The 12584-nt window shown below is 37.0% G+C and overlaps 1 protein-coding gene across 15 annotated transcripts in view; it reads left to right on the top strand.

The window, feature by feature from the left end:
• Positions 1 to 12584, top strand: part of ESRRG (estrogen related receptor gamma) — a 643587-nt gene that overhangs the window by 424725 nt on the left and 206278 nt on the right. Inside the window, exon 1 of one of the 15 annotated variants that reach the window (XM_064383508.1) lies at positions 355 to 473. The exons of the other annotated variants lie outside the window; for them this stretch is intronic. The gene's annotated coding sequence lies outside the window, so the exon portion shown is untranslated. Of the gene's footprint in view, positions 1 to 354; positions 474 to 12584 lie in introns of those variants that run through there. 15 annotated transcript variants of the gene reach the window in all.

The following is a 12584-nucleotide window of genomic DNA, read 5'->3' as shown; positions in this document are numbered from 1 at the left end:
CTCAGGCAGAGATTCTTTCCTGGGGTCAGGAATTTGTTGTTACTCAGTCATTCAAGTAGATTTCCGATTTCTCTTATGTTCTAGAAATGTCATTGTTATCTTTCATGCTCCAAAGTACTACCCATAAATGATTAGGTGTGCCTTTCAATTCATATGAACCATGAACTAGTTTAAGCATTTTTTTTAATAGATAGAAATAGAGAACAGATCATCTATTTACGTTAATGTGGATGATGATTCTTTTTTCATACCTTTATATTGAACTATTCAGTTGGTTAAGTCTGAAGAATAAGAAAAATAATAAGAGGTTAAAAACTCAAATTGTATTTTTTTTATTTCTTTATTTTCTTATAGTGAACAAAACTTTAATGTCTAGAGCATTTATGAGGGTTTTAATGATTGGAAAATCTATCCTGAGAATGTGGTCACCATATGTGACAGCCTTGCTTTCTATCTTGTCTTCAGTTTCTGGGGTAAGTTCGGTGATATTGTCTATTGTCTTCCTTTGCTTACATTATAGAACTTCTCTGCTGCCACATTGAGATAACCTGAAATGTGGGGGGAATGCCTGCTCAGTTCTAAAACACTTTCCTGAACACCTTCCCTTCCTCTAGCCCAGCAGTATTTTCCTTTACAATTTCTGTTTCTATTCATCTGTTTTATTAAAGGATCATTTACTTTGGTAAAAGGTAAGTGCATGATATTCACCCATATTTGCATACAGAGTATACTTCATTTTCCCTCTGAATTCCAAAGAGATTGCCTTCAACTTTTTATATTTGTTTTTCTTTTTGTTTCTGTTTGTTGTGCATTCTAGTTGAGTGCTTTTATAGTGTTTTCTTGATTGTTGTCAGTTTGGGATACCGGAGGCTGACATTTTTGTTAAGTTAATGTCACAGCAGAAAAACCCATGGTAAACTGGAATCTGGCTATAGTGCATAGAAGATACAACTTATGTTTGATTGTGTGTAAATACAGTTAGTTAGATGGGGGTTTATCAGATAGCTTGGCAGAAAGAGAGAGGAGCAGTACAAACTGTTTTCAGTTAACTGTGCTGTTCATACACCTGATAAGATTGAGAGAGCTTTTCGAAATGCTGATAGGCTTTGAATAAGAAAAGAATAATCACTTCTACTGGCACCAGCTTATCGGGAATGAAGTAAAATGCCAACACTTTTACATTAGCAAAAGTAAATGTTTTAGACACTCTGTGCCTTTTTTCTTTCAAGTTAAATAGGAGGGGTGCTTTTGAGTGTGCTGTAATGAATGGAGGGATTTATTACCTTGACGAAACTACAGGTGAATATGCTGATAAACTTCAGCATCAACTGCAGCTTCTTTGATAAGCAGGTGCATCTCTGCTGCACATTCTCTGGAGAAATTAAGTACTCCTTTCTCCAATTCTATTCAACATCGGCAGTTATGTCCTATGTCAATCCAGTTTCCCTGTTTTTTCAGCAGATGGGTTACAGGTATTTGAAACTTAGCTTATCAGACTTGTAAAATGCTAATGTGCTCTGGTTAAATAAGTTAGGGCATCTTAAGTTGTGCTGAATGAGCAAACTCCTACAGGAGAAATCTTTTTTTTTTTTTTTAAGAAAGGAATTAGATTAATTATAAAGTTAGGATTCTTTAATGAGAAGATAAATGTATTTGTCTGAGTAATAGTCCATCTTAAAGCACCTCCCCTTGAAAAAAGAGATATTGGTTTTTTTCTTCAATATAAACCATTAACTCTCCCAGTTCTGCCATTTTCTCTTCTTTGTAATTTGACGCCTACAAATAATTTGGCGTATTCAGTTTTGATAAATGATAGTGCAAGAGCAGATTGATTGATTTTGGATTACTATTGATTACTCTCAATGAGATCACTGTGACACACTCGAATCAATAGTATTCGATTAAGCAAGGGACCGCCGTTCTATACATTCAGCAGCAGTGGGGAATTCAGGAACAGAATGTTCACAAGCTGATAAATTGACAAAGCGTTCAGCTTTAAATAGCCCTTTGTTCAGCACTAGTTCCTTAAAATATATTTCATTGGAAAGTTCGTTTTTGCAACTCGGGACCTTTCTGTGGAAGAAAGGTCATCAGTTTAAGGTTTATTAAATTTTAACTAAAAACAACTGGGCTCCATTTAGGTGTAAAATAATTTAAGTACTTACTGCAGGCAACCTTCATGCTTTTGAGCTGTTGCTCAAAGGTTTCATTCTTTTATGAAGAAGTCAATTGTAAACATAAAAATGCATCACTGGAAATGTAATGGTTTAAGATTCAAACGGAAATAAAAATTCCTGCCCGAGGAAAGCACTATAATCAAAATAAGGTGGTCTTCACGTTCTTCAGAAGTGGGCAAGCTTAGCAGCAGTGCTGGGAGGCAGCAGCGGGTAGCGCACCTTGATCAAGCGCACAGCTGCTTATATTTTTTTCCTTCCAATGTGAGAGTATTCATCATGTCTCCAATACTACACGCAAAACACTAAATATCATTTGATCTGAAAACCTCCTCTACTGCTGATACATTAAAATCTTTTCGTCTGAGTAAACTTACAAAGTTGCTGGAAAAAAAGAAAATCATCCATGTCTCAAGTCCCTTAGTCAAGGACCTCAAAGATAAGATTTTCTATCATATTCCATTATTGTGCAGTCTTGGCACTTGGAATGAAGCATTTGCTCTGGCGTTAGATAGCATTGCTGAGTGGCTTCTCCAAAAGGTGAGCATATAGTAAACACTCCATTGATTAGGTAAATGTTCTTACATGCAAAAAACTTCATTTCAAATGAAATTTTCACCACTAGGGCCTGTGTGCTCAAGGCCTTAATAGGTTCAAGTCTTAGAATGGACTTAGATAAGTTCTCTCATCTTGATACATATATATTTTTAAATTGATATGGCTTTCGAAGGGAAAAAGCAATAGGAAGGTAAAGTTTGAAATCATAAAATTCCTTGATGAAACATCATGTTTTGTTGAATGAAAGTAAGGTAATGGGATTCTAATTATATTAGGCAGAATCACGTGTAGTTGCTATTTTTGTAGGTCAAATAATGGTCAAATATCAGTAATTTCATATGATTCAACACAATAATTGAATTTATTTCTATACTGTTCATATTCCATAATCAAATTGAAAGCAACAACTTTTTTTTTTCTGATGGGCTGTCACAGATGATAGGAGACACATTAATTCTATACACAATTATGGCAAGTATATTATAATATCATTTTTAGCAACTTTTTTCCTCTAACATCATTAAAGAGCTGCCAAGTATAAAGTATTGTACACACTGAAAAAGTGTGCATTTAGCTGATACGTCTTCTGTGGTTGCTTAGCTGCTTTTGAGAATCCATGTAAAATGTGTATCTGCTGATGAAGACCATGCCACAAATGCCAGAGAATCCTCCCGTTAGAAAACAGTAGTGACCTCCTAGAAAGAGCACATTGCTAAAGGTAGATGGTTTCAAAACAAGTTGGAGAAAAGATACCAACACCTCAAATATTTCATCCTCACATTCGTTCCGAGAACCTTAATATGCTAGTTAGCGCTTTTTGTGCTTCCCCCAGAGAAGTATTAAAACTGTGCTCCATGAAATCTGTGCACCACTGTGGAGCGGGCAGCTGCAGAACTCCCCGAGTTGGCAGTGGAGCACGAGATGCTTTATTGGCTATTGCAATCGGGAAAGGTGCTTCAGGAAATGTAATAAAATGATCCCAGAGCCACCATTTGACCCCCCCAAAGCCCACCCAGATGTGCAGCTTCTATTGGAGCTGCCCTTCACTGGCCAATAGGAACTTTCTTTGCCCACCTGCGGGCAGAACCTGGCTCCCAGATAGGAAGGAAATTGACTCGGTCTATAGGTAGGAGGGAGGGGCTCTGATGCCACTGCTGCAAATGTCAGCACGAAGTGCTTCTTGACTTGGGGTCCCGTCAGGACTCAGTACGTTTTTCTCATTCTGGGTAAATGCACAACAGCTTACATCTTGTTTCAACGAGAAGGGTGGGCATCGTTTACTGAAACTTGATTGAGCGAATGTCTCTGCCTGGTCCCACTGTCAGTCTTGGAGTTTTCCCTTAGTAGTGCATTTCCCCCCGTCTGTGGCACTGAATTTGATTTATCGCTGGTACTAAGATCAAAAAAGAAATCATTCCTTTTGATGTTTGCTATTAGGCACATGCAGTGCAGTGGGGTGGTGGGGGTAGTGGGAGGAGAGCAGTCTTAGTACACAAGTCATTGTCCCGGCCACACCGTGGACACTGATGGTGGAATGTATTTATTCTCTGTTCACTTTGGATGCAAAATTCTATGAATAGAGAGGTTAACCGTGGAGTATTTTAAATGAATAATTATGTTTGTTTTAAGTACAGATTCTTTTGCTAAGGACTCAGTGACTCACATGTGCACCTGACGACAACAGCATTTTTAAAACTGTATTTGCATCCATTTTACTAAAAGACATAAAAAGCTCAGGAATATAAATAACCCAATGGTGGTTGGACTTTCAAAAAAAGCCATTGGTTGCCTTTTTTTGTTTAGTGGCAAACTTGGGATGTCAGAGCCTTATTTGCAAATGAGAGGAAAGATTTTGTGGGGTTTGCTTCTCCTGTCTCCTGGACCCTGGGCGGGCTTTGTTTCCAGCTCTGTACAGTAGCTTTTGTCCAGCTTCTTCGTTAGTTTTAGTGGGATTTCTCCTAGCAGCGTGAGCCCCAGCCCATCAGCAGGCTGCTAGTCAGCAGCAGGTGTGAACAACATAAAACAGGATTAACACTGAACCGAAGTGTGTACTAAAAACAGAACCCCTGCCTTGTTTTTAAAAAGACCGCAGGACTAGAAGATAGAAGCCACTCTGGACTTGTACCCGCTTTGTTTACTAAACAGTGTTCAATGAGCTATGTAAATGGCTCTGTTTAGGCACAGAGAAGGCATGTGAGGGAGCGTGCACTCACTTCTCTCTTTTTTTAAACTATAAACTCAAAATACTTGTAGAAAATTATTCTAAGACTCTCAGAATGGAAAAGCAGAATAAAACAAAAATTGGGTAAATTCTGAACCAGGATTACAGGTTAATGTTGCAAAGATACTGTCCTCATTCACAAACTAAACGTTGATCATCATTTGGTGTGTTGTATTTTCCAGCTCTAGAAAAAAATTATTGCTTGGTTTATTCTAAGATTTTTTTGTGTTTAATTATGTGACTTAATTTATATTTTCACTGAGGTTGGCAAACCACAAATAAGTACAATCAGTAATTCATGAGAGAGTATACATACTCCCTCCATTTTATTTTTTTTTAAATCAGCACTACTTACGTAGGAAAAAAAAAAGCTGGCAAAAAAAAATCACAGTTAATAAAGGGGACTGCATGAATTCAGAGAATGGGGCATTGCATTGAATTATGGCATCTGAGTCACTTTGTGAATATTTTGTTTGGCAAAGAGAAGGGAGCATTTAAAAGTATGTTTCTCTTTTAAATTAAACTATTTCTAGTATATATTATATGTTAGATTAAAAGTTGGATATGTTTTCTTTATTAGGTTTAGAAAAACATGTGTTTTGAAACTTCCAGACTTGGCCATATCTAGCAAGAGATCTGAAATAAGAAAATAGCAATTTAATTAATTAGAAAATTGAATATATGTGTGTATATATACACACACACACACATACATGTATGTACACACATGCACACACACATAACTCTTCTTTGAATTCATTCAAATGTAAGCTTTTTGCATGTGAATGTATTGTCATTACACTGATTTTTTTTATTATTATACTTTAAGTTCTGGGATACATGTGCAAAACGTACAGGTTTGTTACACAGGTATATATATGTGCCATGGTGGTTTGCTGCATGCATCAACCCATCATCGATATTAGGCATTTCTCCTAATCCCTCCCTTAGCCCCTCACCCCCCGACAGGCCCCAGTGTATGATGTTCCCCTCCCTGTGTCCATGTGTTCTCATTGTTCAACTCCCACTTATGAGTGAGTACATGTGGTGTTTGGTTTTCTGTTCTTGTGTTAGTTTGCTGAGAATGATGGTTTCTAGTGTCATCCATGTTCCTGCAAAGGACATGAACTCTTCCTTTTTTATGGCTGCATAGTATTCCATGGTGTATATGTGCCACATTTTCTTTATCCAGTCTAAATCATTGATGGGCATTTGGGTTGGTTCCAAGTCTTTGCTATTGTGAGCAGTGCTGCAATAAAAATATGTATGCATGTGTCTTTATAGTAGAATGATTTATAATCCTTTGGGTATATACCCAGTAATGGAATTGCCGGGTCAAATGGTGTTTCTGGTTCTGGATCCTGGAGGAATCGCCACACTGTCTTCCACAGTGGTTGAACTAATTTACACTCCCACCAACAGTGTAAAAGCGTTTCTATTTTCTCCATATTCTCTTCAGCATCTGTTGTTTCCTCACTTTTTTTTTTTTTTTTTTAGAGGAGTTTTGCTCTTGTTACCCAGGCTGGAGTGCAATGGCGTGATCTCGGCTCACCGCAACCTCCGCCTCCTGGGTTCAGGCAATTCTCCTGCCTCAGCCTCCTGAGTAGCTGAGATTACAGGCACGCGCCACCATGCCCAGCTAATTTTTTGTATTTTTAGTAGAGACGGGGTTTCACCATGTTGACCGGGATGGTCTCGATCTCTTGACCTTGTGATCCACCCGCCTCGGCCTCCCAAAGTGCTGGGATTACAGGCATGAGCCACCGCGCCCGGCCCGTTTCCTCACTTTTTAATAACTGCCATTCTAACTGGCATGAGATGGTATCTCATTGTGGTTTTGATTTGCATTTCTCGAGTGACCAGTGTCATTACACTGATTTCTAGCATTCCAAAAATGTGTTCAAATGTAGACATTTATATAAGGTGGATCTATTTGAGAATATAATGTAAACTTTACTAAAAGAATACTATTGAAATGTAACAAATTAAAATTTTATTTATAATTCTTTCAGTAGCATCTTGGTGATATATATTAATTTTATTATCTTTTATATTCCAAGCTTAAGCTGTAATTACACACTCATTTCTTCATTTTTTTTATTTACAGTTATTCTTTTATTTTTAAAATGGCTGTTTTTTTCTGAGACTTTGCTACTAATTTTGCTTTAGAAGTAATATTGCCTACTAGTTTAATTATGACAGTCTTAATGCATGTTGAATATACCAAGAATATTCAAATCTTTATGAACTACATACATTCTAAAAATTATGTTTCCATTCCACAGTTACTATCTTAAAAAGTTAATTTAACACCACTTGCCTTCTAGTTTATTTTTTCTTAAGAAGTGTTAATTCTCTTTTGTTTAGTATTTTTAAGTATCCTCCATTATGTACAGTAATTGGGTTGTGGGTGCATAGCTTAATGATAGTTAATGAAATCAGGTTTAGAAAATATCAGTTTAAAATTGATCTTGAAGTGTATTCCATGTAACCGACTGTCTGGTGTCAAATTGATTGCTTACAGTAACTTCTCACATTGCATCCACAAAGATTACACGTGCTCTTTTGCAGTTTTTAAAATCATTAAAGTTATCAATTTAGTGCATTAAACTGCATTTTCTTGATCATTCAAAAGTATTTGGCTACGTGCAGACACTGTCTTAAGCACTAAGATCCTGAAATAAATGATAAAAATATATGAATGCATGCAAAACATTTAAAAATGGGAATTTTCATACCTAAGTCTCCAATTTAAACAGGGGTCAGTCTTCAGAAAATAAATTCAGGACTTTAAGTAGCAGTAGTTTTACATAAAACTGAAGCAAATCGAAACTTTCACCCTAACTTTCTGGTTTTGGCTTTTTAGAACTGATGTGAGGTTCACATCATGAATGTAATTAGGAATTGTGCATTTAGATCCCGAGTGTGGCCACAAAGTGATTGGGGTTTTGCAGGAGTTAAGTCTGACCTGGTCTGTGTTCCTTCAGCTAAAAGGTGGGCCAGATTCTTTCTCTTTGTGAAGGCTTGATCACCAAAGTTGCCACTGAATCTTAAAATGCTCAACATTACTTGTATATGGTTTGGTTTTTTAGACTGATTAATGAAAAGAAAAAAAATGCATTAAAAGATCATGTAAGACAGTATATTTCCCAGGTATAGAGAAGGTAAGAAAGATTTGTTTGAACTCTAGGAGGTTAATATTGTTTGACTTTGAGGAAAAGGTTTGAATTAGTAAACTCGTTCCAATCAAAGTAAATGACTATTGAAAAGTATTTTTTATAAGAAAACCTTGCCCTTACTCTTGAGATAATCTCACGGCTGTTGTCTTTGTCCAGCATTCCTACAGCACTGCCTGGTAGTTCCCAAAAGCCTGGGATTTCAATTTGCCTGAGGACTCGAAGACTGAATTCAAAGCAGTTCTCTGTTTGCAGCATCTCTTCAGTGGATGCCTTTTATTTAGGTGTTTTATTTACTTATTTATTTTTGAAGATACAGATTGGTTTGCTTCAGGTCATTAAAATTATTGTCTTTCACATTTTTAGATGTTTATAATTGGATGATTAGTGAAGTTAGGTAATAAGATTTATATTGGCATCAGTTAAGTTTATAGAAGAATTAAAATCATGGTATCATGGCACCATTGCCAATTGGAATATGCCAGAGATATCTCGAGAGAGTTTTTGTCAAGTGTTTATGCTCAATTAAAATTTAAACTACATGTTACTGAGTGCTTGTCTCAGGATAGCTTGGCACCATGATATTGCAAGTTTCCAATTACAAGTGATGTGCAATGCAGTTTCTTTGTGTTATAGTATTATAGGGTTACAAACTTTGGAAGGGAAATGCCACACTTTTAGAAATGGCACTGGAAATATGAGACAAAGAACTATTGCAACGTGGGCACAGCCAGCATTTTCTGCTACATCAAAAGGCTGTAAACATATGGTTTTTATCTTTTCCACTCCATATATGCAAAGAAGTTTTATGTAAGCGCTGCAGACTTGAGCTGAGTCATCTCACCTATGTTTTTGCTTCGTTTGTGGGTTTTTTGCAAAATATTTGTGAATATGCTTTCTCCTCCCCCCCATAGTCTTTCGGGCTTTTCCCATATCACTCCCTTTGAATTCTCTTCACTTTTTAAAGCTAAGGTAGTATGTTTAAAATGGATGCATTCTTCTTCAATGTATAGTGCCAGAATGCTTCAGAAACCTTCGCCAAAGTCTTAAAAAAAAAAACAAACCCACTAACAAAGCAACAACGTGAAACATCAGGGGTTGCTGGGGGTGGGGGATGAGGAGGAAGAGGGCAGCTGGTAATTTATGATTTCTCTAGTATTGCATGTAAAGGATTTGCCAGTGCCCCACTTCCACCCCACCCCCAAACTACACACCGCTCAGTGTTAGGATGATGATAATGTACCTGGAAGGAAAAGGCAGTCCATGCCCAGGCAGGCAGCATCAGACAGGGCGCCTTGCCATCTGCCCCACCTGCTGCATTCGTGAGTCCATCTGGTGACTGCAATAGCTCATTGTAGGCCTCTTCTGAGGAACATTCGGGCTGAAAAGCAGGCAGTGTGAATTATTTAGGTAGCTAGTATAAATAAATGGAAAGAAGAAGAGTAACAGGGGAAGCATCTGAAAGAACCTGCTGCTCCCTTGGTCCTGGGTGCTTTGGAATGCTTTAATGCATGAAAGCATCCGATTTGCATATAGATTTAGATGTATAGATCATTACGCGGATTACAAACCAATGAGTTTTATCTAGATTTAGATAGTGCTCAGTCTGTTTTGCACTTCAACTATAGGCCATTCCAGGTAGGGAATCTTTGGGACTTTCAACGTAAGTGTAACGGATGAAAGGTAATATTTTTGGGTATTGATTTAGCAAAATAAAATAACTGTGTGTCCTTTTGGAAACAGATTTTTTAAAATGGGGATAACACATTTGACTTTTTAGTGACTAATAATTCACACAGATTTTGTCCTTTTTTTCTTACTAGATATAAAAAATTAGAAAATAATTTCTATATCAATTCTATTTGTTTATGTGGCCAGTCAGAATATTTTAGTTAGCTACTGTGCACAAAGCATTGTTCTGGATTTTGCATACACATTAATATATACTAAATATTAAATGAAAGTCTTCAAACACATAAATCTCTATATAACTGTGTGTTTTGTGCCTAGATAAACTACATGGACAGGTACCTACTTGATTAGACCAGAAAAGAAATACTTAAAGAAATTGTAAACTAGAGTCAAGTCATATACTGAAATAGACACTATTGCAATTAGGAAAGTTTAAATATACTGGTTTTTAAAGACTTACTGGTAACATTTTGTATATACAAGATATGTTTACTAATTTATAGTGTCATTGAGGTCTAGGAAGAGCTAATTTTTATACAATGATTATAAATTGTAAATCAAAGTTTACAACTGGGAATGGAATTCGTAGTTTCCAGACTTGAAATAAATTTTCCGTCCTATTTTTCTTCCTCAGAATCATTCAGAACATAGTATCATTTTGGGCTGTGGGTAGGGGGATTTTATTGAAATTATGATTAAAAAATATCTACTCCCATTTTTACATTATAGATTAACACGGACATATACATATGGATAACGTTATATATCTAGTGATTATAACTTGTATCTTATTTGTTAACTGAGTACCTATGATAAAGTCATGAAAAAGAGAATATGTTTATTAATATTTCCTCTGGCTCCATATGTACAAAAAGGCATGTAATGTTTTGCACTTTAGAATTTACTAAACATTTTTTTTTTTTTTTTGAAGATAGAGGTCTTGTCTCCCAGGCTGGAGTGCAGTGGTGTGATCTCAGCTCACTGCAACCTCTGTCTCCCGGGTTCAAGTGATTCTCCTGACTCAGCCTTCGAGTAGCTGGGATTACAGGTGCCTGCCACCAAGCCCAGCTAATATTTTTTTCTGTATTTTTAGTAGAGTTGGGGTTTCATCATGTTGGCCAGGCTGGTCTTGAACTCCTGACCTCAGATGATCCACCCGCCTCGGCCTCCCAAAGTGCTGGGATTATAGGTGTGAGCCTGGACAAATTTACTGGATCTTTAGGGTTAGTTTACAGTATCCTACTTGACTCAATTCAGTTCCAAAGTAAATTTAAAAGATTTGCTTTTTTTTTTCTTTTGAGCCAGTAAAGTGTTTAAAAGATCTGCTTTTTTTTTGAGCCAGTAAAGTGCTAGCCTTCTTTTAAATAAGCAATGTCTATATGAGGAACAGAACATACATGAAAATGAATCACATTGCTAACTCAAAAGATAACTAGTAATCCTTTTCATATGTTTTCAGTACTTTTTACTTTGAGAAAATTTATTTATACCCAGTCTTTCCCCAAAAAGACTTGAGATGATGCCTTTTTATCTGCATCCAAAATCATTTTCCAGCACCATATAAAATGAGATATTTTCCTTATGTCAAGCAACTCTGTAAAATTTAAGGGCAGTCAATAAAATTCAGGTGAGTTAGGCAAGATGAAGTTTATCCCTCTCACCCAGTCTTTTCTGGCTCTACACTTCCTCCTTTGGCATCCCAGCCCTCTCTCTTTTCAGCCCCACATTCAACAACAATCCCTCTCCTGCATACGCACAAATACACATGCACACATCCACCCAGCTTTGAAAACATGCCACTAAAAAAAAAAGCCATTGTCTATTTTTCCTTGCAGTTAAAAAAAAAAAAGCAAAAAAAAAAAAAATTATCCAGAATTAGTATCAAAGACCTTCACTTATTCTTTTTTTTTTTTGAGAAGGCGTTTCGCTCTTGTTACCCAGGCTGGAGTGCAATGGCGCGATCTCGGCTCACCGCAACCTCTGCCTCCTGGGTTCAGGCAATTCTCCTGCCTCAGCCTCCTGAGTAGCTGGGATTACAGGCACGCACCACCATGCCCAGCTAATTTTTTGTATTTTTAGTAGAGACAGGGTTTCACCATGTTGACCAGGATGGTCTCGATCTCTTGACCTTTTGATCCACCCGCCTCGGCCTCCCAAAGTGCTGGGATTACAGGCATGAGCCACCGCACCCGGCCTAAAGACCTTCACTTATTCTTAAATTATCTTTTCCTGAAAAGCAGGCTACTTCTCACAGAGTCACTGGAACACCATTTGCTACTGTAGACAGGCAAAGAAGGACAAAGTTGACAGAGACAAAACTTAATTAAAAGTAATCTCTATCAAGCTTTTCCAACATGTGGCCCAGGATGGCTTTGAATGCGGCCCAACACAAATTCATAAACCTTCTTAAAACATTATAAGAATTTTTTTTGTGATCTTTTTAAGCTCATCAGTTATCATAGTGTTATTGTATTTTATATGTGGCCCAAGACAATTCTTCCTCCTGTGTGACCCAGGGAGGCTGAAAGATTGGGCACCCCTGCACGTGTTAGTGGTTTGTTAACTGTAAGAACAGTAGCTGGCTCAGTATTTGTTTGACAACTTCAGGGAACATCTATAGATACCTTGAGGCTCCTTAGATGTACAAAGTAATTAAATATTTTACATTTTTTAAACTGTATATTTACAAGAATACTTAAGCTTTCTTCTTACTGCCTTGATTGGTTTGTATTCACCACAACTCACCGTGCTCATTTATTGTTA

The sequence above is a fragment of the Aotus nancymaae genome, unplaced genomic scaffold (assembly GCF_030222135.1).
Source record: "Aotus nancymaae isolate 86718 unplaced genomic scaffold, 86718_ANA_hifiasm-v0.15.2.pri h1tg000032l_0, whole genome shotgun sequence".
NCBI lineage: Eukaryota > Metazoa > Chordata > Mammalia > Primates > Aotidae > Aotus > Aotus nancymaae.
Note: the sequence above shows the minus strand (reverse complement) of the source record. Positions and strands in the feature narration are given on the sequence as shown.